This window comes from Pongo pygmaeus, chromosome 20 (genome assembly GCF_028885625.2).
Source record: "Pongo pygmaeus isolate AG05252 chromosome 20, NHGRI_mPonPyg2-v2.0_pri, whole genome shotgun sequence".
NCBI lineage: Eukaryota > Metazoa > Chordata > Mammalia > Primates > Hominidae > Pongo > Pongo pygmaeus.
In genome coordinates this window covers 59773071-59798881 of record NC_072393.2, presented here as the reverse complement: position 1 = coordinate 59798881, position 25811 = coordinate 59773071, and the positions used below count along the sequence as shown (strand labels likewise).

Sequence of the window (25811 nt, the reverse complement as noted above, 5' to 3'; positions counted from 1 at the left end):
TTCCTCACTGGTGAAACTGGAATATAAATACCATAAGATACGGCTATCTCAATTATCAAGTAAGATAATCTACATAAAACATAGTAATACATAACAATTACTTTATATAAGTTAGCTGTTTTTATTAAAGATCAATGACATTACATATCCCTTAATCCATTTTTAGAAAAGAAACACAAGGCTGCTGTTTTCTTATGCTAAAATACGTGCTTCTCAGTCAGCTATCAATATCATGACTGCTAACTAAGAATAACTTTCCAAGCCTGATGTTAAGCATGAATTTATTTGAATTAGCAAAATTAGCAAAAACGATTCTAAGACACATGAGAAGAAAATGTTCCCTCTTTACCAGCAACTAGAGAAATAGATATATGATTCTGCATCAGAAATCAAGTTGAAAGAATCTAATCTGAGAAGAGATACCAAATCGAGAATATTAGCAAGAGACTGAATCATGTGTTCTATGTGATATGGGAGATTCATGTAATTATTTCAATTTATTGACATTTTAGTCATTTCATATATTTGGATTTCATATATCTTGGATTTGTTACTTGTATATATAATCATGGAAATGTTGCTTGTATATATTTGGAAGGCATCAGACATCACCGATTATCATTGTCTGTCAAAGAAACATTAAAATCATAGAAAATCTAATTCTGAAAGGCTCTCTTTCTTGATAATCTGCTGTCATGGGATTAGTTTGAAATGGCGTATCTCTAATTCTATCAGGTGTAAACATGTGAGGCTTTTCAAAGCAAGAGAAAGATAACTGGCCTGCCTCTCTCTTCTCCACATGTACACAAATGTAATGTGACCCATGGCTGGGTTGGATTTCTTTCACAAACTAAGATTCGAAGAGTCTTTAACTCATTTACATGATCAATTAGCAGGATTTAACGCTCCAGAAACAAACATACACACGTGTTTAGTGGGGGAGTGGGAGACAGGACACATACCTAGAAAATGTTAACAGTAAATACTCACAGTTAACAGTAAATCCTCACCTCTTTCTCCTCTTCTGAACCCCCTCATCTACTTCTAATACTCTGTGATTACATTGGGCCCACTGGCACAATTCAGGATAATCTCCTTGTCTTAAGGTTAGCTGATTAGCAATTTCAGTCCATCTACAACTGAAATTTCCCTTGCCGTGCAACACCACATATTCCCGCATTCATGAATTAGGGTGTGGGCATTTTTGAGATATACTTATTCTGCTTACCACAAGCCTATCCATTCAAACATTTGTTAATAACTACAAGGTACCAGCACCTTCATAACTCTGATTTTTTTTACCTTGAGTAATCATTTTTTTTAAATTCAGGACTTCCTTAAGTTATATTTCTTTTTTTTTTTTTTTTTTAAAGATGGAGTCTCGCTCTGTCACCCAGGCTGGAGTGCAGTGGCACAATCTCGGCTCTCACTGCAACCTCCACCTCCTGGGTTCAAGTGATTCTCCTGCCTCAGCCTCCTGGGTAGCTGGGATTACAGGCACATGCCACCACGCCTGGCTAATTTTTGTATTTTTAGTAGAGACGGGGTTTCACCATGTTGGTCAGGCTCAAACTCCTGACCTCGTGATCCGCCTGCCTTGGCCTCCCAAAGTGCTAGGATTATAAGCATAAGCCACTGCGCCCAGCAAGTTATGTTTCTTATAATGCAATTAATGCAGGCCTGGTATAAAAAAATTAGTTCCCCGGCCGGGCGCGGTGGCTCACGCCTGTAATCCCAGCACTTTGGGACGCCGAGGTGGGCGGATCACGAGGTCAGGAGATCGAGACCATCCTGGCTAACACGGTGAAACCCCGTCTCTACTAAAAATACAAAAAATTAGCCGGGCGCGGTGACAGACGCCTGTAGTCCCAGCTACTCGGGAGGCTGAGGCAGGAGAATGGCGTGAACCTGGGAGGCGGAGCTTGCAGTGAGCCGAGATCGCGCCACTGCACTCCAGCCTGTCGAAAGAGCAAGACTCCGTCTCAAAAAAAAAAAAAAGAAAATTTCTACGCCAAAAAATTGAATAATGTAGAAGAAATGAATAAATTCCCAGTAATATACAATCTATCAAGATTGAATCATGAAGAAATACAAAATCTGAACATACTAACAACAGGTAAGGAGGTTGAATAAGCAATAAAATATCTCCCATGAAAGACCAGAACCTGATGCCCTCACTGCTGAATTCTACCAAACATTCGAAGACCTAATACAATGCTTCTCAAACTCTTCCAGAAAATTCAAGAGAAGGGACTATCTCCAAGCTCATTTTATAAGAACAGCATGACCAAACCCAACAAGGACACTGCAAGACAAGAAAAATCACCGGCCAATACCTTTGATAAACATAAAAGCAAAAATCCTCAGCAAGATACTAGCAAACTGAACTCAGTAGCATATAAAAAGGATCATTCACCATGATCAAGCAGGATTTATCCCAGGAATGCAAGTATGGTTCAACATATACAAATCCATAAATCTGATATAGCACATTAACAGAATGAAGGATAAAATCCATATGATCATCACAATAGATCCAAAAAAAGCATCTGACAAAATTCAACAGCCTTTCCGAATAAAAACTCTCAAAAGATTAGGTATTGAGGAATGTACCTCAATATGATAAAGGTGATATAACACAAGCACATAGCTAACATCATAATCAATGGTGAAAAGTTGAAATACCAGGAACAAGATGAGAATTACCACTCTTACCACTTCTAATCAATGTAGAAGCCTTAGGCTGAGCAATTAGGCAAGAAAAAGAAAAGCCAATCAAATAGGAAGTGAAGAAGTTAAACTGTTCCTGTTTGTAGATGACATGATCTTATACATATAGAAAACCCTAAAAGCTCCATCAAAAATGATTAGAAATAATAAATGAATTCAGTAAAGTTGCATTATGCAACATCAACATTAAAAAATCAATAGTATCCCTTACAAAATCAATGTGCAAAAATCACAAGCATTCCTATACCAATCACAGACAAACAGAGAGCCAAATCATGAGTGAACTCCCATTCACAATTGCTACAAAGAGAATAAAACACCTAGGAATGCAACTTACAAGGGATGTGAAGGACCTCTTCAAGGAGAACTACAAACCACTGCTCAACGAAATAAAAGAGGAAACAAATGGAAGAACATTCCATGCTCATGGATAGGAAGAACCAATATCATGAAAATGGCCATACTGCCCAAGGTAATTTATAGATTCAATGCCATCTCCATCAAGCTACCGATGACTTTCTTCACAGAATTGGAAAAAACTACTTTAAAGTTCATATGGAACCAAAAAAGAGCCCACATTACTAAGACAATTCTAAGCAAAAAGAACAAAGCTGGAGGCATCACACTACCTGACTTCAAACTATACTACAAGGCTACAGTAACCAAAACAGCATGATACTGGTACCAAAACAGAGATATAGACCAATGGAACAGAACAGAGGCCTCAGAAATAACACCACACATCTACAACCATCTGATCTTTGACAAACCTGACAAAAACAAGCAATGAGGAAAGGATTCCCTATTTAATAAATGGTGCTGGGAAAACTGGCTAGCCATATGTAGAAAGCTGAAACTGGATCCCTTCCTTACATCTTATACAAAAATTAATTCAAGATGGATTAAAGACTTAAATGTTAGACCTAAAACCATAAAAACCATAGAAGAAAACTTAGGCAATATCATTCAGGACAAGGTATGGGCAAGGGCATGGGCAAGGACTTCAGGACTAAAACACCAAAAGCAATGGCAACAAAAGCCAAAATAGACAAATGGGATCTAATTAAACTAAAGAGCTTCTGAACAGCAAAAGAAACTACCATCAGAGGGAACGGGCAACCTACAGAATGGGAGAAAATTTTTGCAATCTACCCATCTGACAAACGGCTAATATCCAGAATCTACAAAGAACGCCAACAAATTTACAAGAAAAAAACAAACAACCCCATCAAAAAGTGGGCCAAGGATATGAACAGACACTTCTCAAAAGAAGACGTCTATGCAGCCAACAGACACGTGAAAAAATGCTTATCATCACCGGTCATCAGAGAAATGCAAATCAAAACCACAGTGAGATACCATCTCACACCAGTTAGAATGGCAATCATTAAAAAGTCAGGAAATAACAGATGCTGGAGAGGATGTGGAGAAATAGGAACACTTTTACACTGTTGGTGGGAGTGTAAATTAGTTCAACCATTGTGGAAGACAGTGTGGCGATTCCTCAAGGATCTAGAACTAGAAATACAATTTGACCCAGCAATCTCATTACTGGGTATATACTCAAAAGATTATAAATCATGCTACTATAAAGACACATTCACACATATGTTTACTGTGGCACTATTCACAATAGCAAAGACTTGGAACCAACCCAAATGTCCATCAATGACAGACTGGATTAAGAAAATGTGGCACATATACACCATGGATTACTATGCAGCCATAAAAAAGGATGAGTTCATGCCCTTTGCAGGAACATGGATGAAGCTGGAAACCATCATTCTGAGCAAACTATCACAAGGACAGAAAACCAAACACCGCATGTTCTCACTCATAGGTGGGAACTGAACAATGAGATCACTTGGACACAGGGTGGGGAATATCACACACCAGGGCCTGTCGGAGTGGGGGGGCTGGGGGAGGGATAGCATTAGGAGAAATACCTAATGTAAATGACGAGTTGATGGGTGCAGCAAAACAACATGGCACATGTATACCTATGTATTAAACCTGCACGTTGTGCACATGTACCCTAGAACTTAAAGTATAAAAAAAAAAATAGTATCCCTATAGACTAACAACTATTTGAAAAAGAAATCAAGGCTGGGCATGGTGGCTAACAGACAAATGAATTGCATCATTAAAAAACTTCTGCACAGCACAGCAATCAATAGAATGAAGAGAGAACCTATGGAGTAGAAGGAAATATTTGCAAACCATACATCTGATAAGCAGTTAATATTCACAATATATAAGAAACTCACACAACTTAAGAGGGTGAAAAAAAATGTGATTAAAAATTGGGACAAAGGCAGGGCATGGTGGCTCACACCTGTAATCCCAGGACTTTGGGAGGCTGAGGCGGGCAGATAACTTGAAGTCAGGAGTTTGAGACCAGCCTGGCCAACATGATGAAACCCCGTCTCTACTAAAAATACAAAAATTAGCCAGGCATGGTGGTGGGTGCCTATAATTCCAGCTACTTGGGAGGCTGAGGCAGGAGAATCGCTGGAACCCGAGACGCAGAGGTTCCAGTGAGCTGAGATCATGCCATCGCACTCCAGCCTGGGGGACAAGGGCAAAAGAAAAAAAAAATAAAAATAAAAATATATAGTATATTTGAAAATTGCTAAGAGTGTACAGTTTAAATGTCCTCATGACAAAAATAATAATTAGTGAGGTGATGGATATGTTCATCAGCCTGATTTAATCATCTCATAATGTATACATATATAAAAATGTATACACAATAAATACAATTTGTCATTTGCCAATTATATAAAAATTAAAAAAAATTAACCATGTTAAAAAATAACTACAATAATAAAAAATAAACAAAAGACCAAAGATATCTGGTGTTTCCTTCCACCCAAAAATAAATCCCTTTCTTACTAAACCACACTGTACTATAAAGTGTTAGAATTAATCTCTTCTGTCCCATCAGATTCTTAGACAATTTTTAGACATTTTAGAAGAGGGTAGGTCAATGGAGAATACACGGAGGAATGACCTGCACGGCCCTGTCACATCCCTTGGGGAGGAATTAGTGGGATAAATGGCTATTTGGGAAGACATGGGCCCAAGGAAAGTAAATAGTCTTAAGTTGTATAAACACAAATCATTGAATGAACAAAAAGCTAACTCACCTGAAACCTTACTTTAGGACATATAACACTTCTTCTTCCTCCTCCGGGATGCTTTTCCTGAAGGCCAGCTGGCAGGAGGGGAAAAGGAAGATAAGAATGAGGCACCAGGACCTTTCTGGATCACAAGCTACGTTAGAAAATAGCGCACATGTCCAGGCGCGGTGGCTCACACCTGTAATCCCAGAACTTTGGGAGGCCGAGGGGGGCGGATCATGAAGTCAAGAGATCGAGACCATCCTTGCCAACATGGTGAAATCCCGTCTCTACTAAAAATACAAAAATTAGCTGGGCATGGTGGCATGCGCCTGTGGTCCCAGCTACTCGGGAGGCTGAGGCAGGAGAATCGCTTGAACCCGGGAACCGAGATCGCGCCACTGCACTCCAGCCCTGGGCGACAGAGCAAGACTCTGTCTCAAAAAAAAAAAAAAGAAAGAAAGAAAATAGGACACACTTGTCCCCAGACCACAGTTAAAATCAATCAGAAATAAGAGGGCACAGGCATGTGAGTTTTTCAGAGAAATGCTGGAAAACTCTAGGAACTGGGGTTCTGAAACATGGAGCTGCCCCTCTCAGCGCCTCCCCGCCTCCCATGTCAGGTACCTCTTTCTTCCCCAAAAGGAATTCTATTCTTGAGGTTACTCCCTCTTGTCGTCCAGGTAGTGTGCATGGAGACCACTTCTGGCTCCAAAACTGCCATCTCGTGACTTGTGAAGCCTTCTTCTTGGTCATTTTCACAACAGCGTCGAGCCTTTCACGTCATTTTGGGACCACTGCTCCCTAGCAGGTACCACATGGCTGGAAGGCGAAGGTACAGGAAGCAACGGAGACACTACAAAGACAGGTGAGATGGTCGCACACACCTGTGCTCACTCAAAAGGCCATGCATCCAGGCCCGATCCCGACCAGTCACAGCCGCACACTCGCTGGCCCTTTCACACCCACAGACGCTCACACCAGAGAGACACTGCCTGTCCCTGTCAACCTGACAGAAATGCAAAGGCACATTTCAGAGACACGGAAACCCGTCCTGGCCGTGCTACCTCTGCAGACCCCACCAGCATTGACCTCGCACAGAGCGGAGGTGCAGAGACACAGCCCGGCTGCGTCACCCCTACAGGTGCCCTTACAGCCCGGCGCTATGGCCCTCATAGACATCTACACACACCTGTGTCACAGTTTATGGGGACAGAGCCCGGCCGCGTCAACCCCGCATGCATCACAGCTAGGGGAACGGGGCTTGTTCGCATTACCCCACAGACGAAGACAATTATCTCAGTCACTGGGCCACGGCAGGGCCCCACCAGACAGCCTCTGGCTTATTCACACACACACACACACACACACACACACACACTCACACACACTCCCACTTCCCTGCTCGCCGCTCCCAAAGCCTCAGGCCGAAGCTTCTTCATTTTACGGCCTCCCCGTCTCGAGTGGCTCCCTCACCGCCATTCCCCGCGGAACCCTGCCCTGGCTTCCTCCTGGGCAAATAGCTCCCGGCTCGAGGCCTAACCACACCCAGCACATCAGGAGGTGAAACAAGGTCTCAGGCGCAGTTGGGATGAGATCCAGGCGAAACCATTTTTAAAAATCCCGCGAGCATGAAGCACGCCCCTCAGCCGGCCACCTGGCTCGCTCCTCATTGGACTGTGCCCCAAGGCCCTCTGGGAAATGTAGTCCGTAACCAGAGAAGCTCCGGCGTAGCTGTAAGGGCGCCCGTCAGTGTTTCCCAGCATGCAACTCTACACGGCGCTAATGGAGCCGTGACCCAGAGGTCTCTGGGAAATGTAGTCCGTAGCCCGGGAATCCACAGAGTTGGAAGCGGCTGTCAGGATTTCCCAGCATGCAACTCTACGCGGCCCTAAGGGGGTCGTGCCTTGAGGGCTTCTGGGAAATGTAGCTCATAACCCGGGAATTGACGTATCTGGAAGGGCGCCCATCAGTGTTTCCCAGCATGCAACTGCACACGGCCCTAATGGAGCCATGCCACAGAGACCTCTGGGAAATGCTCACTACGCTGGAATACTCAGCGCTGGAAGCGCGGCTCTCAGAATGCTCTTCGTAGGTGTCTCCTCCCACTGTTAGAGCAGCTGCACCCCCATAGACTTCTGGGGAAGCGTATTTCAGATTGGGAGAATCTTCAAATGCTGGAAGCCCTGTCGGCCTTCTCCTGCCCTGAAACTGTGCTTGCTCCTAAGGCGCACCGCAAAAAATTCCTGGGAAAAGTGGTTCAGGCTTTAGGAGCCCACAGTTCCAATTGCTTACAACTTGCATTTGGGATCCGTCCATAGGGAAGGCGTGTCCCCGTGTCCTTCTGGGAAGGAAATGTAGTGTGTAACGACCAGAAATCACGCCTGTAATCTCAGCACTTTGGGAGGCCGAGGCGGGTATATCACCTGAGATCAGGAGTTCGAGACCCTCCTGCCCAACATGGTGAAACCCCGTCGCCACCAAAAATGCAAAAATTAGCCAGGCGTAGTGGGGTGTGCCTGTAATCCCAGCTACTTGGGAGGCTGAGGGAAGAGAATCGCTTGAACCCAGGAGGCAGAGGTTGCAGTGAGCCGAGATCACACCACTGCACTCCAGCCTGGGCGATAAGAGTGAAATAATAATAATAATAAGCCCAGAAAGCTTAAAAGCTGTGATTTGGGAAAAGTTGAAAAATTTCTCAGCATGCAACATGGCCCTCCTTCGAAAAGAGCTGTGCCTCCAGAAAGTTTTTGGAAATACAGCCCCGAGCTGGAAATGCCTCTAGAAAGTGTTAGGTAGGGTGTTTACATGTGAGATTTTGGGGACGTTTCAGCACTGCCCTTTCCCCCACCCCCCAGTAGATTGGGGAGCTCCAGGCACGTGTGTAGGGACCTTGAGTAGGTTCCACGGGAGTGACCCGGTCCTGACTGGGTCTGTGCCAAGGCTCTTTCTGTAAGGGCAGGACTTTGCGTTTTGTTCTCTGATGCTGTCCCAGGCTTGACAGCACTGCCTGGCTCTTCAAATGTCTCTGTGAGTGTTATCTTGGTATGGGCGGGAGAGGCCTGGGCTGTATGGCTTGCTGCCCGGCAGGATATTGACAAGATGTTCTTATGATCAGGCGGTTTGGCCCTTTTTCCGGTGGGATCTCATCAGGATGTTCCTTGGACCTTTGCCCAGAAAGATATGATAGGGATGGTTTTTTTAGTTGGGCCTTTGCCCAGCAAGATATGATAGAGATGGTTTTTTAGTTGGGCCTTTGCCCGGTAGGACATGATGAGAATGTTTCTTTAATTGGGTCTTTGTTCGCCTTGTGGTCAGGTGGTTGGGCAGGAGATTTCTCACTGCCTGAACCCCTGTGAAATGTTTCACTTTGACCAAGGTCTGCAAAAGAGCAGGGGGCTTACAAAATGGTGCGATTTAGACTAACACTGGGGTGTGAGATGCTTTGTCCTCAAAAATATATGTTGTTGTTGGGAGAGAATCATTGGTGGGTGTGACTGGATTTGTGATTGTGTGGACTCATCAGGGAGCCTCCTGGAGCTGAGGTAAGGGAGTGCACCTGTGAGGTTTTTGGCCTTGATTATGACATGGATGAGATTGTATGTTTCTATGAACGTGTGGGTAAGACTACTGTATAGAGTACCCTTGACATAAGTAACTCCATCTTAGAAAAAGACTCCATCTTGCATTCCACAGGGCACTTTGCCAACATGGACAAGATGTTTTGCTTAATAAATAAATAATAAAGACTGCATCCAACCAGATAAGGATATAAACAAGCACATTCTTCCACCATCTGTCCTCCCCAGAGGACTCTGTGGCCAGAAAAGGAGCAAGGCTTCAGTGGCTTGAAATAACCATCTTAACTGACAACTGTCCTGCTGTCATTTGTGATGAGCACTTGGCATCTGCTGCTGAAGCCTCAAAGACTTCTCCTTGCAAGACCAATGGGCCTGCCCAGCCCTGACCAAAGGCTTTGTTTCTCTCCCTAGACTGACTTGTTAACCCTTTCTCCTCTTTTCTCTTGATGTTAAACATTACTTTGTTTATGGTGAAATGTTTATAACATTTATATATATTGATTAAGTACGCTACTATGTATGGTTTGCAATATTGACTGACTTGTGAAGTGGCTTGAGCCTGCGTGCCTATGGCTCTGACTACCAAGTGAAGGGGCAGTACCAAAGAGAATTGCCTTGTATTAGTCAGGGTTCTCCAGAGAGACAGAACTAATAGGACATATGTCTATAGGAAAGGAAGTTTATTAGGGAGAATTGGCTTACACGATCACAAGGCCAAGTCCCATGATAGACCATCTGCAAGCTGAGGAAAAAAGAAGCCAGTAGTGGCTCAGTCCAAGTCCAAAGGCCTCAGAAGTAAGGAAGCCAACTGTGCAGAGGTCAGCCTGTGGCCAGAGGCCACAGGGCCCCCGGCAAACCACCAGTGTAAGTCTAAGAGTCCAAAGACCAAAGAACCTGGAATCTGATGTCCAAGGGCAGGAGAAGCGGAAGGAAGCATCCAGCACGAGAGAAAGATGAAAGCCAGAAGACTCAGCAAGCAAAGGTATCCCACCTTCTTCTGCCTTCCATGTTCTACCCGAGCTGGCAGCCAATTGCATGGTGTCCACCAGCATCGAGGGTGGGTCTTCCTCTCTCTGCATCCACTGACTCGAACGTCAGTCTCCTCTGGCAACACCCTCACAGACACACCCAGAAACAATCCTTTACCAGCTGCCTAGGCTTCCTTCAATCCAATCAAGTTGACACTTAATATTAACCATCACATGCCTCTTTGGGAACTCCAGGCGGCTCATGGCTTTTGTGATTGAAATAGCATCAATCAAAGCCTGACACTGTGGAAAGATACAAACGTGTGTGGACCTGGTTATCTCTGGACCACTGGTGGTTTGCTGGGGGCTCTCGGGCCTTTGGCCATAGGCTGAAGGCTGCACTGTTGGCTTCCTTGCTTCTGAGGCTTCTGGACTCGGACTGAGCCACTACTGGCTTCTTTCTTCCTCAGCTTGCAGATGGGTTATCATGGGACTTTGCCTTGTGATTGTGTGAGCCAATTCTCCCTAATAAATCAGAGATAAACCAAATCTCAGCAGATTTGAACCTGCGTGGGGAGAGTAATGAAGACATAAACAGTCTCCTGGTCTGGGCTGAGTTGTCTGTTGATCTTGCAAAGAAGAATCTTTGATGTGGGTAGAAACTTTGGCAGCAGATGTCAAGTGCTTATCACAAATGACAGCAGGACAGCTGGCAGTTAAGATGGCCATTTTGAGCTGCTGAAGCACGCTTCTTTTATGGCTAGAGTCCTGTGGGGAGGACTGATAGTGGAAGAATGTGCTTGTTTATGTTCTTATCTGCTTGGATGCAGTCCTTATTATTTATTTACTAAGCAAAACATCTTGTGCCTGTTGGCAAAGTGCCCCATGAAATATAAGATGGAGTCTTTTTCTAAGATGGAGTCTTTTTCTAAGATGGAGTTACTTATGTCAAGGGTGCTCCATACAACTACTAACTATACAACTACTATACAACTCTATACAACAGGTGTTTTCATTTTGATGGTTGTGCTGTTGTGCGCGTTTTCTAGTGGTTTTACAGGGCTCTGTTGGGGGATTTGTCAAATGGCACTGCAAGTCATTACTGTCCGTGATGATCTTAGCCTACTCTACCACATGTGCCTGCGGAATTATATCTCTGTGAGTGTGTACTTGTGAACATAAGCCCAGTCTCATCTGAAACAAAGTGAATAATGCTGTTTCTTTTGAGAACATCAAATTTGTTAAAATTTGGTATACAGATTCTCAATTTATCTGGCACTAAAGTAGACATTTCATATTGAATCAGTATATTGTATTTTTATGGAGAAGTGTGTAAGTCAACACAACCTGTTTTTTAATTTTTAAATAAGAAAGAATAAAAAAGATGTCACTTTAATTAATCCAAAATAAGCAACAAAAAAGCAGCAGCTACTTTGTCTCTTTCACAAGTTGTAAGGAGTTAGCTTCCATTTTCTTGTGCTGTTTAGGGGCCTGGATAACTATATTTAAAAAGCTCTGGACTACAGATGGAACTTTCCTCTTGGACATAGGTTTAGGGCCTAGAATCAGGAAGTCAGGGACCCTCCTGGATATTAGGTGAGGCATCTTGATCTTTTCATTCTCTGAACAAGAAAGGTTGACTCAGAAAACAGAAGTACTCTGTTTAAGAGTCTTCAGTTTATCCTTCAGAAACTACTTGCGTTTTTTAAAACCATAGGCAATTAATACTTTTTTTTTTGAGACGGAGTCTCTCTCTGTTGTGCAGGCCAGAGTGCAGTGGCCCATCTCGGCTCACTGCAACCTCTGCCTGCTGGGTTCAAATGATTCTCCTGCCTCAGCCTCCTGAGTAGCTGGTATTAAAGGCACGCGCCACCATGCCCAGCTAATTTTTATATTTTTAGTAGAGACAGGGTTTCACCATGTTAGCCAGGCTGGTCTCGAACTCCTGACCTCAGGTGATCCGCCCACCTCGGCCTCCCAAAGTGCTGGGGTTATGGGTGTGAGCCACCATGCCCGGCCCAATAAATATATATTTTAATGAGCAGTCTAAAATACAAAACTAGCCTGCCACATCTTAGTAAGGACCTGGTTTCTGAGGCCTCCCCAGAAATGAAGAAATGAATATCATGCAATATTTCTCTTTCTGTGTCTTCCTTGTTTCTCTTGGCATAACATCTACCAGCTTTTTTCTTGTTGTCATAAATGGCAGAATTTCCATGTTTTCATGGCCGAATAATATTTTAATGTGTATATATCACATTTTCTTTACCCATTTGTCCTTTGAAGGAAATGTAGGTTGTTTCCGTGTCTTGGCCATGGCGAATAATCCTGTGGTGAGCACGAAGATGGAGATAGAAGGGGTTTAAAAGGAGCTTCGAAAGACGTCAGTGCAGCCAGGTGCAGTGGCTCATGCCTGTAATCACAGCACTTTGGGAGGCCCAGGAAGGCGGATCACCTGAGGTCGGGAGTTTGAGACCAGCCTGACCAACATAGAGAAACCCCGCCTCTACTAAAAATACAAAATTAGCCAGGCGTGGGGGCGCATGCCTGTAATCCCAGCTACTGAGGAGGCTGAGGCAGGAGAATTGCTTGAACCCAGGAGGCGGAGGTTGCAATGAGCCGAGATCGCGCCATTGCACTCCAGCCTGGGCAACAAGAACAAAACTCCGTCTCAAAAACAAACAAACAAACAAAAAAAGTCAATGCTCCACACTGAAGGAAGGATGGAGGGTGACAGAAATGCCCCCACGTTAAAATGACACAAATGCTGCTGTCTTACTGAAGTTTGGTACTTTCTGTGGGATAGATAATTTTCACTTTGTTCTGCTGGCTTTGGTAAATTCAGAAGTCTGAAATGATTGATTTTAGTGGCTTTGCTAGTGTTTTCATCATTTTGCAGAAGAGACTTGGTTTCTTGTGGTTTGCATTCATCAATGTCAGAAGCTGATCTCTCTATTCAATCTTGCAGTTTTAAGTAATGCATTGAACAGTCACATAACAGAACGCTGAGCAGGAGAACTAGATTTCTAATGTAGTCAGAGTGGCAGGCACTAAATGAATTATTTTACAATAAGCCTGGGTCCTTTTAATTAACTGTTCAGTGGAGAAGTTTGGAGTCTATAAACTTATAATAAATGTGGCTTGTAAGAACTACAGATACTGGAAAGCTTCTCTGAGGATGTAATTTCTAATTTGATGAATAAAACATTCTCTTTAATTAACTTGGCAAGGGCAAAGCTTTGGCGGGGCACGGTGGCTTCCGCCTGTAATCCAGCACTTTGGGAGGCCGAGGCGGGCGGATCAGGAGGTCAGGAGATCGAGACCATCCTGGTTAATACGCTGAAACCCCGTCTCTACTAAAAATACAAAAAAATTAGCTGGGCGTGGTGGCGGGTGCCTGTAGTCCCAGTTACTCAGGAGGCTGAGGCAGGAGGATGGCGTGAACCTGGGAGGCGGAGCTTGCAGTGAGCCGAGATCGCGCCACTGCACTCCAGCCTGGGCGACAGTGTGAAACTCCGTCTCAAAAAAAAAAAAAAAAAAAGAAGAGAAGGCTTCAATAAAAAGAAAAGCAACTATGCCTGGGGCGGAGCTGGAGTGGAAATAACATAGCGGACATTGGACGTCATTGAAGGCCTGGTGATGTGGTTTTAGTCCATATGCCAAGAGCAAAAAGTTATTTAAAATATATTAGTTAGGGCTAGGCGCGGTGGCTCATGCCTATAATCCCAGTACTTTGGGAGGCCAAGGCGGGTGGATCACCTGAGGTCAGGAGTTTGAGACCAGCCTGACCGATATGGTGAAACCCTGTCTCTACTAAAAATACAAAAAAAGTTGCCGGGTGTGGTGGCATGTGTCCGTAATCCCAGCAACTCGGGAGGCTGAGGCATGAGAATCACGTGAACCTGAGAGGCAGAGGTTATAGTGAGCTGAGATCGTGCCACTGCACTCCAGCCTGGGCAACAGAGCAGGACTCCGTCTCAAAAAAAACAGATAGAGAAAAAATATATTAGTTATTGGGGAATATCAGCATATAAAAATGTGTTTTCAGGCAAAAACCACAATAACCTGGATACAGACACATGGAAATATGTTAGGAATTTTTTCAGGTGTTCAAGTGGGAGCTGTGAAATATAACTTAGTGATATTGGGGCATGATAATGGGAGAAAATATGTTAAACCACATATACCCTATGCGTGATAAGGAGTTTATATCCAAAATATATAAGGAACACCCACAACTCAAAAGCAAATATGGTAATAGTAATAACCCTATTAAAGATGAGCAAAGGGGCTGGGTGTGGTGGCTCATGCCTGTAATCCCAGCACTTTGGAAGGTCAAGCAAAGTGGATCACCTGAGGTCAGGAGTTTGAGACCAGCCTGGCCAACATAGTGAAACCTCATCTCTACTAAAATACAAAAATTAGCCAGGTGTGGTGGCTAATCACGCCTACCCGGAAGGCGGATGTTGCAGTGAGCCGAGATTGTGCCATTGCACTCCAGCCTGGGTGACAGAGTGAGAGTACATCTCCAAAAAAAAAAAAAAAAAAAGGGCCCGAATAGACTAATCATCAGGAAAATGTGAATCAAAATCACAGTGAGGTATCACTTCCATGTCTTAGGATTGCTATTATTAAAAAGACAAAAGGTAACAAGTGGTGAGGATGTGGAGGAAAAAAAAATACCCCTGTACATTGTTGTTGGGACAATTGGCAGAGCAATTATTTCTTAAAAAATTATAAAAAAAAATCATGGAGTTGCCTTACAAGTTATAATTTAATTTTACTCAAAACAATATGAGAATTAAAATTCTTTTTAATTTTAAAAATCAAAATGACCAAACAATCCAGCAATCCTACCTCTGAGTATGCATCTGAAGGAAATGGGTATTTCCAAGAGCTATCTGCACTCCCACACTTGCTGCAGTGTTACTCGCATTAGCCAAGTCACGTCAGCCATATGAGGGTCCTTCATGATGCACGGATAAACACACTGTGAGACAGATAGATTTCTCAGCGGCTGAGAGGGTTTTAGAGATCCTGACACCCGGAGAGGAACTGGGGACAGAAGAGGACGCAGCTTTTCATGACCAAAGCTGAGGGAGTCTGGAAGAGGAGAGGCCAGTGGGGCTCACCTGCAGGAGCCTGCTGAGACTCCGGAGCATGGTCCCTGGGAACGATTCTGATGTTTCTCAACCACGTGCTTCCTTAGCAGAGAACTGTCTAGATTAGTGGTTCCCAGGGTTTTGGCACCAGGGACTGGTTTGGTGGAAGGCAGTTTTTCCACAGACGGGGGGATGGTTTCAGGATTAAACTGTTCCACCTGAGATCATCAGGCATTAGTTAGATTCTCATAAAGAGCATGCAACCCAGATCCCTCGTATGCACAGTTCACAGTAGGATTCGCACTCTTCTGAGATGCAATGGCGCTGCTGATCTCACAGGAGGCAGAGCTCAGGTGGTCAAGCTCACTCACCCACTGCTCACCTCCTGCTGTGCGGTCCAGTTCCTAACAGGCCACCCACGGGGACCGGTCCGCAGCCCAGGGGTGGGGATCCCTGGTCTAGATTAGTGCAGCTTGACTTTGGAAAAGAAACAAAAACCCTCTGATGTGGGCACAGCAGCCACATCACGCAGACTCATGATGCCCAACTTAAGAGCTCCCCGCGGGCCCTCACCGGGTAAGGGCAGTAAGCAGCCCGGGTCCTGCTCCCCAGGAGACCACCGGCCACCACTTCAGAAAAGCCAGGGGATCTCCCTGCACTCTAGGTCTGAGGCATTTGTGAAGAGGTAGCCCAGGAGCTTGCAGATTCAGCAGGCACATTCCCCGCTGACCCCAGAGCAGCTTTCTGGCCTCGCCCAGCTCCGGGGCCTCCGTGCACCATGGTGCAGACCTTCCAGGCCTCGGCCACCCAGGCACCTGTGTCTTCCCTGCTGAGGGTGGCTTCTCCCAGCCCCACTGGCGGGTCCCTGGGGCCCATCCCTGGATGAAGGAGAAGCTCAGCGCTCCTCCCAGGAGGGAGAGAGGCCCACCTCTTCCCCGGACGGGAGATAACAGACCCTGTTGGTGGATCAGATTGGGCATGAGATGAGGTGCCCGGCCCTGTCCAGCAGAGGATGCTGCTCTGAGAGTCAGAACAAAGACCTGCCCCTTCTCAGATTTCTCCAGATGACCAGCAGGGAAGACTTTAGACACACGGTGTTAATACATGCTAGAACCTGCGGAAGGAAAATAGGAAAATAACTTGAACAATATACTCAGAATGGTGAACTCTGTGGTTCATTGAGGATGAAGTTCACTATTCAGTTTCATGTGAGATATTTGCTGTCTTTTGGATGTCTCCTGAGAGTCATGCTTTTCTGTAGAGTCACAGCAAATATTAGGATGTAATCATCCATATGTGTATTATAAAGTATAGCAAAAATAAATATATATATTTATATCCTTCTACTTTGATTCAGAAAAGGCTGTGTCTCTTCACTCTCTCACCTGCAGTCCATGCGGGACTCAGACCCACAAACCTGAGATGCATCTCTATTGAGAAAAGGTTATCGTTTTACGCTTGATGACATCATGGCAAAACCACCATGTCATTGTTTGATTTTTATTTCTTTTATATCTAAACTGAGTCAAGATGTATTAAATGCTTATTGATTATATTTATTTAGTTTTTGGCTGGCTCAAATGATTTACTTGGCTTTAAATTTTCTTCTATTTTATAGTTTTAATTTAGTCTATTTTACTATAGGATATTAAATCTAACATACATATTGTCACTTGTTTTACATATTGTTATGTTTTATATGTTTTCCTATTTTCATTTTACACTGCGATAATGCAATCTTTTACCATATAAATGTATATATTTTTATGTAGGGAATATATAAGTAATTCGGTATTCTTTTGTCTTTTCCTTATAATTTCCATATTGTACAGTATGAGATAAATATTAATATTTTCTAAGTATTTTATACTTTAGATAATTACATATTGATCCATAGGGAGGTTGTTTTGCTGCATGCATGGGTTAGATAAGGTTTTCTCTTCACTTCTGCTTCATCTCCACCCTGATTTCCCTCAACTCAACAGCTCTTGTTGTGGATATGGAATAGTAGTCATTCCAGTGAATGGGGAAAATTGAGTGGTTGATTTTACAAATCAGTTTGAACCATGACATGGCCTTAAATTACACACAGCAGGTATTTACGTATATATGAAATAATAATTTACAAGTTAGATTTGAGGTGGGGATACAATTACAAAATAACAATAACATAAAATATACTTAGGAATAATTTTAACAAATATGTGAAATGTATATAAGAATTAAGTAGAAAATTTCTGAAATATATGAATGTACACATAAGTTACAGCATGGACTTGGGTAAAAAAATCAATATTATAAAAATCAATTGTTCATAAGCTAATTTATAAATTTAATTTGGTCCAAATATAGATACATTCAGTTGGGAGTTATGGATGTTATTGCAAGAATCTCATAGGTGAAAACACAAATAAGAATAATCAAGAAAACTCTGAAAAAGAACGAAATGAGGGTAGCTAGTCTTGTAAGACATGTTGGTTGATGGGCAGACTGATAGATGGGTGGAGCTCACAACTCAGAAATAGACTGCAGTGCATAAGACACATTACAAAGTGACAAAATCGATTCTTTACAACACATTGTAAGATAAAGGTCTGATTTAAAATAAAGCTACATGGCAAAAAAAAAAAGTACAAGTTTCGATCAGGTTAATTCTGGCAAGTTGTGCTGGGCCTTCTGAAATTTCTGGAGATGGACAGCTCCCACTCCTACCCCGAGTTCCCTAATCTGCCATTTTTACTGAAGTCACTCCCCACCATCACTCGAATTGAAAGTGGGTAAAATGTTTTCTCTGAATCCTTTTTCAAGAAACTCAGAAGAAAGCAATCTTATCTATACATGGTCCTCAAATGACTATTGTAAGTGTTTCTCTGCCAAGAAAGAGCAAAGACTGTCACGCCCACAGAAGCAGGATGTTCCATCACATAGGACACTTGTCCATGAGCTCTAACATGGTTTGCTCTGTGTCCCCACCCAAATCTCATGTCTAATTGTAATCCCCATGTGTCAGGGGAGGGGCCCGGTGGCAGGTGATTGAATCATGGGGGCGGATTTCCCCCTTGCTGTTCTGCTGATAGTGAGTTCGTTCTCACGAGATCTGATGGCTTAAAAGTTTGTGCTTTTCTTCACTCTCTCTGTCTCTGCTTTTCACAATGGTAAGATATACCTTGCTTCCCCCTCTGCCATGACTGTAAGTTTCCTGAGGCCTCCCCATCCACGTGGAACTGTGAGTCAGTTAAATCTCTTTTCTGTATAAATTACCCACTCAGGTAGTTCTTCGTAGCTGGGGGAAAACAGACTAATAGAAGCCCAGAGTTTCATCTTCCACATGTGATCAGAGCTTTCCCAGGCTCTGCATTGCTCTGCAGATCAGACCTACCACAGAGGCTTAGCTGTGAGCATCTGACCTCAGAAGTGGCTGCTGAACCTGTGTCCTGCTACTCTGCTCTCCTGCAGGGATCCTGCCTGCTCTAAATAATCTCTTCCAGGGCTCTAGGATCTTTCCTGGATCCATCTACTTCCTGTGTATACACTTGTAGTATCAGACACAAGCTTTGATTCTCAGGATTGGCAGGATTGGACTCCTGCCATCTCCAACCACCTTCTCTACACATATGGTGTTGCAATCTGTTCTGAGAGACCCCATCTCAGGGTATCTCTGCACCGACATAATGAAATTAGTACAGTGGGAAGAGGAACAGAAAAGAATCAGGCTATGTTGGAGGCTCGGTCTGGGGTTCCATTACTTGATTTGTTTCTCTGTTTTATCCAAATAGGAATAAACATACATTCATCTCTACGTGGAAGAAAAACAGGAGGAGGAGACACGGCTCACAGAGGAAGAATGGCAGGTGGGCACCGAAAGGGCACACTCCTCACTAGAATCCCAAGCCTGCATCCCAGAGGGAGGGAACAGTCCCAAAGGATTTTTCCAGGTGGCTTGGAGACCAAACACACAGGAACCCCCAGCACCTGCCCTGCCATCTGGCTTAACTGTAACTAACACAGTTCTGGCCCAACATGATTTCCAGGGATACTCTTCTCTGGGACTCACGGAGGTGATTATGAGGGACAAAAGGTGATGAATGTCCCTCCATTCCTCAGAGCTCCTAGGATCTAAGCTGATTGCTCTCCAGGTTTCAGGTTGTCACTCTCCCTCTCCCTCCACAGAATCAGTCAATCCCATTCCGGTACCTATAATTTCACCTTTATTCTCATCATCCCCTACTGTCTCCAAGACATTTTGTCCCTAAGAGCAAGGCGAAACAGGGATAAAGATTTTTGTATGAAACTTAATTGTAACTAACTTCGAGTCCCATAAACTCGCTTTTAGCTGGGCTGCCACTCATCGTGGGCAAAGTAGACTGGCCTGGGGCTGCTGTTCAGAGAAAGAATGACATATTGTGCCCAGAATGGTCAGAGAGAGAAATCTCATATTTTGGAAATAGATTCATAGCCCCCAGTGATTTCATCCTGATCCTGGAGGCTGTCAAGAAGAGATCATTCCTTTTGGAGATAGCCACATTCAATCAACAAATTCCCTAAACAACACTGATGGATCAAGAGGGGAAACAAGGAAGTAAAATCAGACAGTTGGCCCATTTTTAGTAGATTTAGTGATTAAAGACTCAGTATGTCAGAGTGAAAATGGCCCCAAAAGTCTAAAAGGTGACATGAATGAGTTTCAAGGGACACATGGTGTGGCTGGAGTCTGCTGGCATGACGCTGAAGGTGGCGAGAGTGGTGTGACATGATTGAAACTTTCCGAAGTGGGTCAAAAGTCCAATGCACTCATTCTTCCAGGAATGGTCAGGGGCCTCGCCAACCGCCAGATAAACAGATCAACTTTCACCAAGAACCACAAGCCCGGCCTGCAGTGACAAGCTCTGCATGAGACAGATTCAGGCTCTGTCCAGAGCTTGATTTTGGTCAGGTGCTTCAGAAAACAGACCTTTACTATGGACTCCTAAATCAGGGATGCAACTGTTAGATCAGCAGCTGAGATTGTTTCCAGTTTGCAGCCTCAAAGAGGGTGTGCTTCATCAGACAGTCTCTAGTTTGAATGGGGATGAACAAACAGCTACAATGTGGGCAGTGGCCAAAACCCTGAGTTTTGATGATTTTTTTTTGGTAGCCTCCATGTTCAAGCAATTCTCCCACCTCAGCCTCCGAAGTAGCTGGGATCACAGGTGCCTGCCACTACGTCCAGCTAATTTTTTGTATTTTTAGTACAGATGGCGTTTCCCTATGTTGGCCAGGCTGGTCTCGAACTCCTGGCCTGAACAGATCCGCCTACCTCAGCCTCCCAAATGGCTGGAATTACAGGCTGGAGCCCCACGCCTGGCCCCAAGTCTGACCATTGAGCAGAGCAAACGCCCCTGCTGCAGGTTCCATGTGGCTGGGCTGGCACTGAGCCCGAACAGCCTCTGCTGTGGACACCATGAGGAATCTACTTCCCTGACCCATCAGTGAACCTGAGCCAGGCATTTAGGGGCTACGTGCTAAATTTGGGACCCCATGATGCCACAGCTTTGCTTCAGACCGTGGAGAAGGGCATACAATTTTCACCGATGATAGATCTTGATTTTTCCTTTAGAGCTGAGATGTTCCTGGGCCAGTCCATTTTCCTTCCGGAATACACCATTTCTGTGTAATAAGCAAGGCTTTCGGGGGCTTTTGTAGAGTTTGGACTAACCCGTCTCAGAATTGGAATATCAAGTTGGGGAGCCCCAAGTTGTCTGTGGGTCAGGATTTGGTGATGACAAGAGCTCAGTAGCAAAGTAACAGATAATGTTCAAAATCAGTGTGACTATTATTATGTCAGAGCAACTAGGACCCCACGGGCACCTCTAGGTGGAGGCTGCCTCCCTTTTCCAGAGGGTGCAGATGACAAAATCGCCAGCTATGACTTTTGTCGACCATTGGAATCATTGAGCAATGTAGGTCTGCTCACATAATTTCAACAAACCTTCCCGGGAAAACAGAAGGCTACATTTCTTTGGGTTCTGTCAGTTACCTCTGCTGGTGGAGCGGGGATCACACCTCATGCAGGAAGATTGAGAGCAACTCCTCTCACCTGCCGAGACACAGAACACCATCTGCATAGTGAGGATTTGGGACATCAGAGGCTAGAGGCACTCATAGGAATCCTAATGACCACCCCCAACTGGTGGCAAATGGCAGGTGAGTTAGTCTCACGTGTCCCTACCTGCACCCCACCCAGATTGCAATAATTTCCTCTGGTACATAGGGACACGAAGCCCAAAAACATGCAACACATCAACTCCTACTGTCTATTCTGATGCAGAAAACGAACAGGACATTGAATTAGCACAAAAGACACTCTTTCCACCCTCACTGGGAACCCTGCCCAAACCCTCTCTGTTGAGATTGTTTCTTGTTTTTGTGTTTTGTATTTTTCTCTATGTAAACACAGACTAATAAGTATACACTAAACAATGGCATGGGTAAGGGACTGTGAGGGACCAGTAGACCAGAGGAAGCTAGGATAGGAGTGTGTGTGAGAGAGAGAGAGAGAGAGAGTGTGTGTGTGTGTGTGTGTGTGTGTGTGTCTGTGTGTGTGTGTGTGTGGTAGGGGCCAGGACAATGGGGGAGGTGTGACTCTTTTTTAGCTTTTCAGACCATGGTCTGCACTGCATTTTTTTTCTTTTCTTTTTTTTTTTTTTTTTTTGAGATGGAGTCTTGCTCTGTCACCAGGCCAGAGTGCAGAGGCAGGATCTTGGCTACTGCAACCTGTGCCTCCCGTGTTTAAGTGATTCTCCTGCCTCAGCCACCCGAGTAGCTGGGACTACAGGTGCCCGCCACCACGCCCAGCTAATTTTTGTATTTTTAGTAGAGACAGGGTTTCACCATGTTGGCCAGGATGGTCTTGATCTCTTGACCTCATGATCCACCCACCTTGACCTTCCAAAGTGCTGCGATTACAGGCATGAGCCACCACACCCGGCCTGTGCTGCATGCTTAGCATTGCACCATCCAGCATTTGGTGACTATTCAGGGTCAGAAGCTTGTCTCTTTCTGCCTGTTTGCAGCCACACTTCACCCCACCATCCTTAGCACCTTTACCCACCCCTGCACCTACTGACCCTTCTTCCTGGAATCCATGTACGTTGGTGACTTAAATCCTTGCATGCAACAGGACTAAAAGTGTTTCAGTCCAGGTATAGTGGCTCACGTCTGTAATCCCAGCATTTTGGGAGGCACAAGCAGGCAGATCACTTGAGCCCAGGAGTTCCAGACCAGCTTGGGAAACATGGCACGAGGCTGGAGCTCCGGGCGGGGAGGTTGCAGTGGGCCAAGATGGCACCACGGCACTCCAACCTGGGGGACAGAGTGAGATTCCATCTAAAAACAAAAACAAAAACAAAAAAACGGAGTTTCAATGTCTTCCTCCCAAAAACCTCTAAGCTGATTCCACTCTTTCCACAGAGCTGCTGTAGTGCGGTGTGGGTGGAGGGAGGGATCAGGAGGTACAGAAAAAAAGACTGCTCCCTGCTGGCAAGCACAGCACTAACAAGCCTCGTTTGCTTACAGTTTATGACAGCCTGTTGGCCGCTGTCAGCTCTCAGCATCAGCTTTGGGGACTCTTCGTCCTTTCCTCCTCCTGCCAGGAGGAGAATGAGCAACAAATAAATCACGTTGGGACAGTTCATTTCAATCCTCCCTCTCACATAACAGCCCCATTCCAGGGTTAGAGAGTGGAAGAATCTTACTCTCATTTCACTCCAGTTTGGGTGAGAGAATTTGCTGCTTGTTCCAGAGAGCCGTTTTCTGTCCGCTAACCACACCGGTGAAGAACCTTTCTACCTTCCTCTTACACAAAGTCACATCTGTCTCAGCATCACCAAACCTATCAGAAATTGCAAAAGGTTTTAAATTTTAACCTTACTTGCAAGCCAACAAGTAAGATTGTCAGTTTATGGATGTTGACTGAGGGCATGAGATTTCTGGATCTGAGAAAATATATATTTAACTATCCATCACGAAAATGACAGCAAGAACTTCGCATCTGTGCACGTTCCCCGTCTACTCCAAGGGACACAGGGATGAGGTATGTGTGTTTGTACACCGTCACTTTCTTATAACGTTTACGTTTCAGTGTCTTCCTCCCAAAAACCTCTAAGCTGATTCCAATTTTTCCACAGAGCTGCTCCAGAGCGGTGTGGGTGGAGGGAGGAATCAGGAGTTAAAGAAGGAAAGAGTGACCCCTGCTGGCAAGCACAGCACTAACAAACCTCGTTTCATAACCGTGTTTATGGGTCTCTAGAGATCAAAGAACAAACATAGACATTGTACAGACATGTCCAATTCACATATTTCTGATAAGATTAGGGGGTTTTGTGTTACTTATCCAAGCAAAGCAAAGCTTGGATACAATGGAGTCTCTACTCATGAGAATAAAGGAGCTGACAGTTGGGAAACCTGCACTGATCATTGCAGAGATGTTCACCACCAACTGACTGGGATTATTTAAAAGAACCAAACAAACTTGAAAGGTGAAGAGAGAGTGTAAAAGGACACAAAGGTGCTCACCAGGAGGATGGTTTTGGTAGCTCTGGACTCAGGGGAGGATGTGGGGGAGACGCTGTTCCTATGAATGTGCTGGACCCGCCGCTTGTGCCTGTGCAGGATGCAAACGATGGAGCTGCTGCCCTAGAACGTGAGCCCCAGACAGATCACATCAGCGAAGGACAGCAGTGCCGCGTCAGCGACTCTCTGGTGTCCTTGTGATGAGCAGCAGAACAGTATCCCAGATCTTTTGTCTTTGTGGTATTTTTGTTAGTCTACTTGCCAGTCACGTGCATGAGAACAATGACACTGACCAGCATGTGCAGGAGCCAGCTGAGGAACACACAGGAGCCAGCATGCTTGGGGGCTTTCCCTTTAAGCTCGGCCCACCCGAGCTCCTGGGGCTGATGGTGATGGCCTGGAAGACACTCAGGAGGCAGGTGCTGCCAATGGACACTCCCCTGACAACTCTGTGGACACAAAAAAGAAATTTACATCCAGAATCATTCCGTAAATGCCCGAATCCAAAAGCTGCCATTGTCTGTGGGACTCCTCTAGGGAGGAGGAATAAGGTGTTGGCTACAATTAGGTGTCTGATCATCAAATCTGTGGACCTTAACCCGCACCCAGTGATGTAAAAGGACAGATAATGGTAAATAAGAGAGAAATCCCCAGGATTCCAAGTACAGTCCGCGATAAGAAGATCATTCCCATGGCCACATCCCCGCAGCCATTCTGTCAGTTCCCACAGGCTGCTACTTATCTTCAGAGACACAGGATCCTGCAGGGAACGTGATGCATGAGCGACATATAAAAGGTAGCTGGTACTTGGTGGGGGCTGAGGTGGGAGGATCCCTTGAGCCCAGGAGATTGAGGCTGCAGTGAGCCCAGATCCCACCACTGCACACCAGCCTGGATGACAAAGTGAGACCCTGTCTCAAAACATAAAAAATAAAAATAAAAAATAAAGTCAGCTGAAATGCAATAGAAATACTTAATAAAGTTACTTTCTATTATGAAGAGTTTGCCATATATGGATGTGTCCCATTTTAAGTGTATTTGCAATGAATTGCTCTTTGCTGTGAAGAACAGACATGTATTCACCTCCACATTCTTCATAATCTATGAGCCAGACACCACCATTATAAAGACAAAGAGGACTCAGGCACAGAGAGATGACATGATTTGTATAAATTCACATCGTGTTTGGGGTAGAACGGGGACTGATCTTGTCTGGACTGATTTCTGAGTGCATTAACCACCACGTTCTACTGTCAAAGCTAGTTAGCAGAGTTCTTCCAATAATGAACATACATATTTAATTTCTATTTTATACCTTGTCTCTATATTTTATGCAGGTGACATTTAATTTTATAATTTTGGTTTTGACCAGTTTCCATTGATGTATAAAATATTAGCCCATAGACTGATAGCAATTATGAATAAATCTTTAAAGACCTTGATAAAATGTAGATACACTGATTGGAGTATAAAATTATAGGAATCTGCCTCATGACTAAATTAGATTTAAAAGATTGACCCCATATCATGACAGCCACACAGAGACTCACTTCTTTTTACACCAAGAAAGAAAGTACGATGGCACCTACCACAGGAATTAATGGACAATCTGATATCATGTCCTAAGTAGGTAATGTGACATACTAGAGGATCATAAAATAGAGTCGGGTAGAAATTATCATTCTTTTCAGTTCATATACTCATCAATTAATGAGTACATAAATTAACTAAAACAGTAAGTGTTGAGGTGAGATTTGT

The 25811-nt window shown here is 44.3% G+C and overlaps 1 protein-coding gene and 1 long non-coding RNA gene across 6 annotated transcripts in view; both read right to left on the bottom strand.

Moving 5' to 3' along the window:
* Positions 1–7548, bottom strand: part of ZNF331 (zinc finger protein 331) — a 56823-nt gene extending 49275 nt beyond the window's left edge. The window contains exons 1-3 of one of the 3 annotated variants that reach the window (XM_054465763.2): positions 7329–7513; positions 6480–6708; positions 5880–5947 (exon numbers count right to left, since the gene is read on the bottom strand). The gene's annotated coding sequence lies outside the window, so the exon portion shown is untranslated. Of the gene's footprint in view, positions 1–5879; positions 5948–6479 lie in introns of all 3 variants that reach the window. The other 2 variants (XM_063658412.1, XM_054465766.2) reach the window with 2 other exon arrangements.
* A 7649-nt stretch (positions 7549–15197) lies between these two features.
* LOC129020877 (uncharacterized) lies at positions 15198–25561 on the bottom strand. Of its 3 annotated transcripts, XR_008495918.2 has the most exons (6): positions 24057–25108; positions 23237–23373; positions 23056–23127; positions 16432–16617; positions 15534–15721; positions 15198–15391 (listed from the first exon to the last, which is right to left on the bottom strand). It is a non-coding gene; the product is annotated as an uncharacterized LOC129020877 (long non-coding RNA). The 3 variants fall into 3 exon arrangements; XR_010125009.1 differs by lacking the exons at positions 15198–15391; positions 15534–15721; positions 16432–16617 and adding an exon at positions 17230–21579 and having other exon boundaries at positions 24057–25561; XR_010125010.1 differs by lacking the exons at positions 15198–15391; positions 15534–15721; positions 16432–16617 and having other exon boundaries at positions 22195–23127; positions 24057–25561.
* Between the last annotated feature and the right edge of the window lie 250 nt (positions 25562–25811).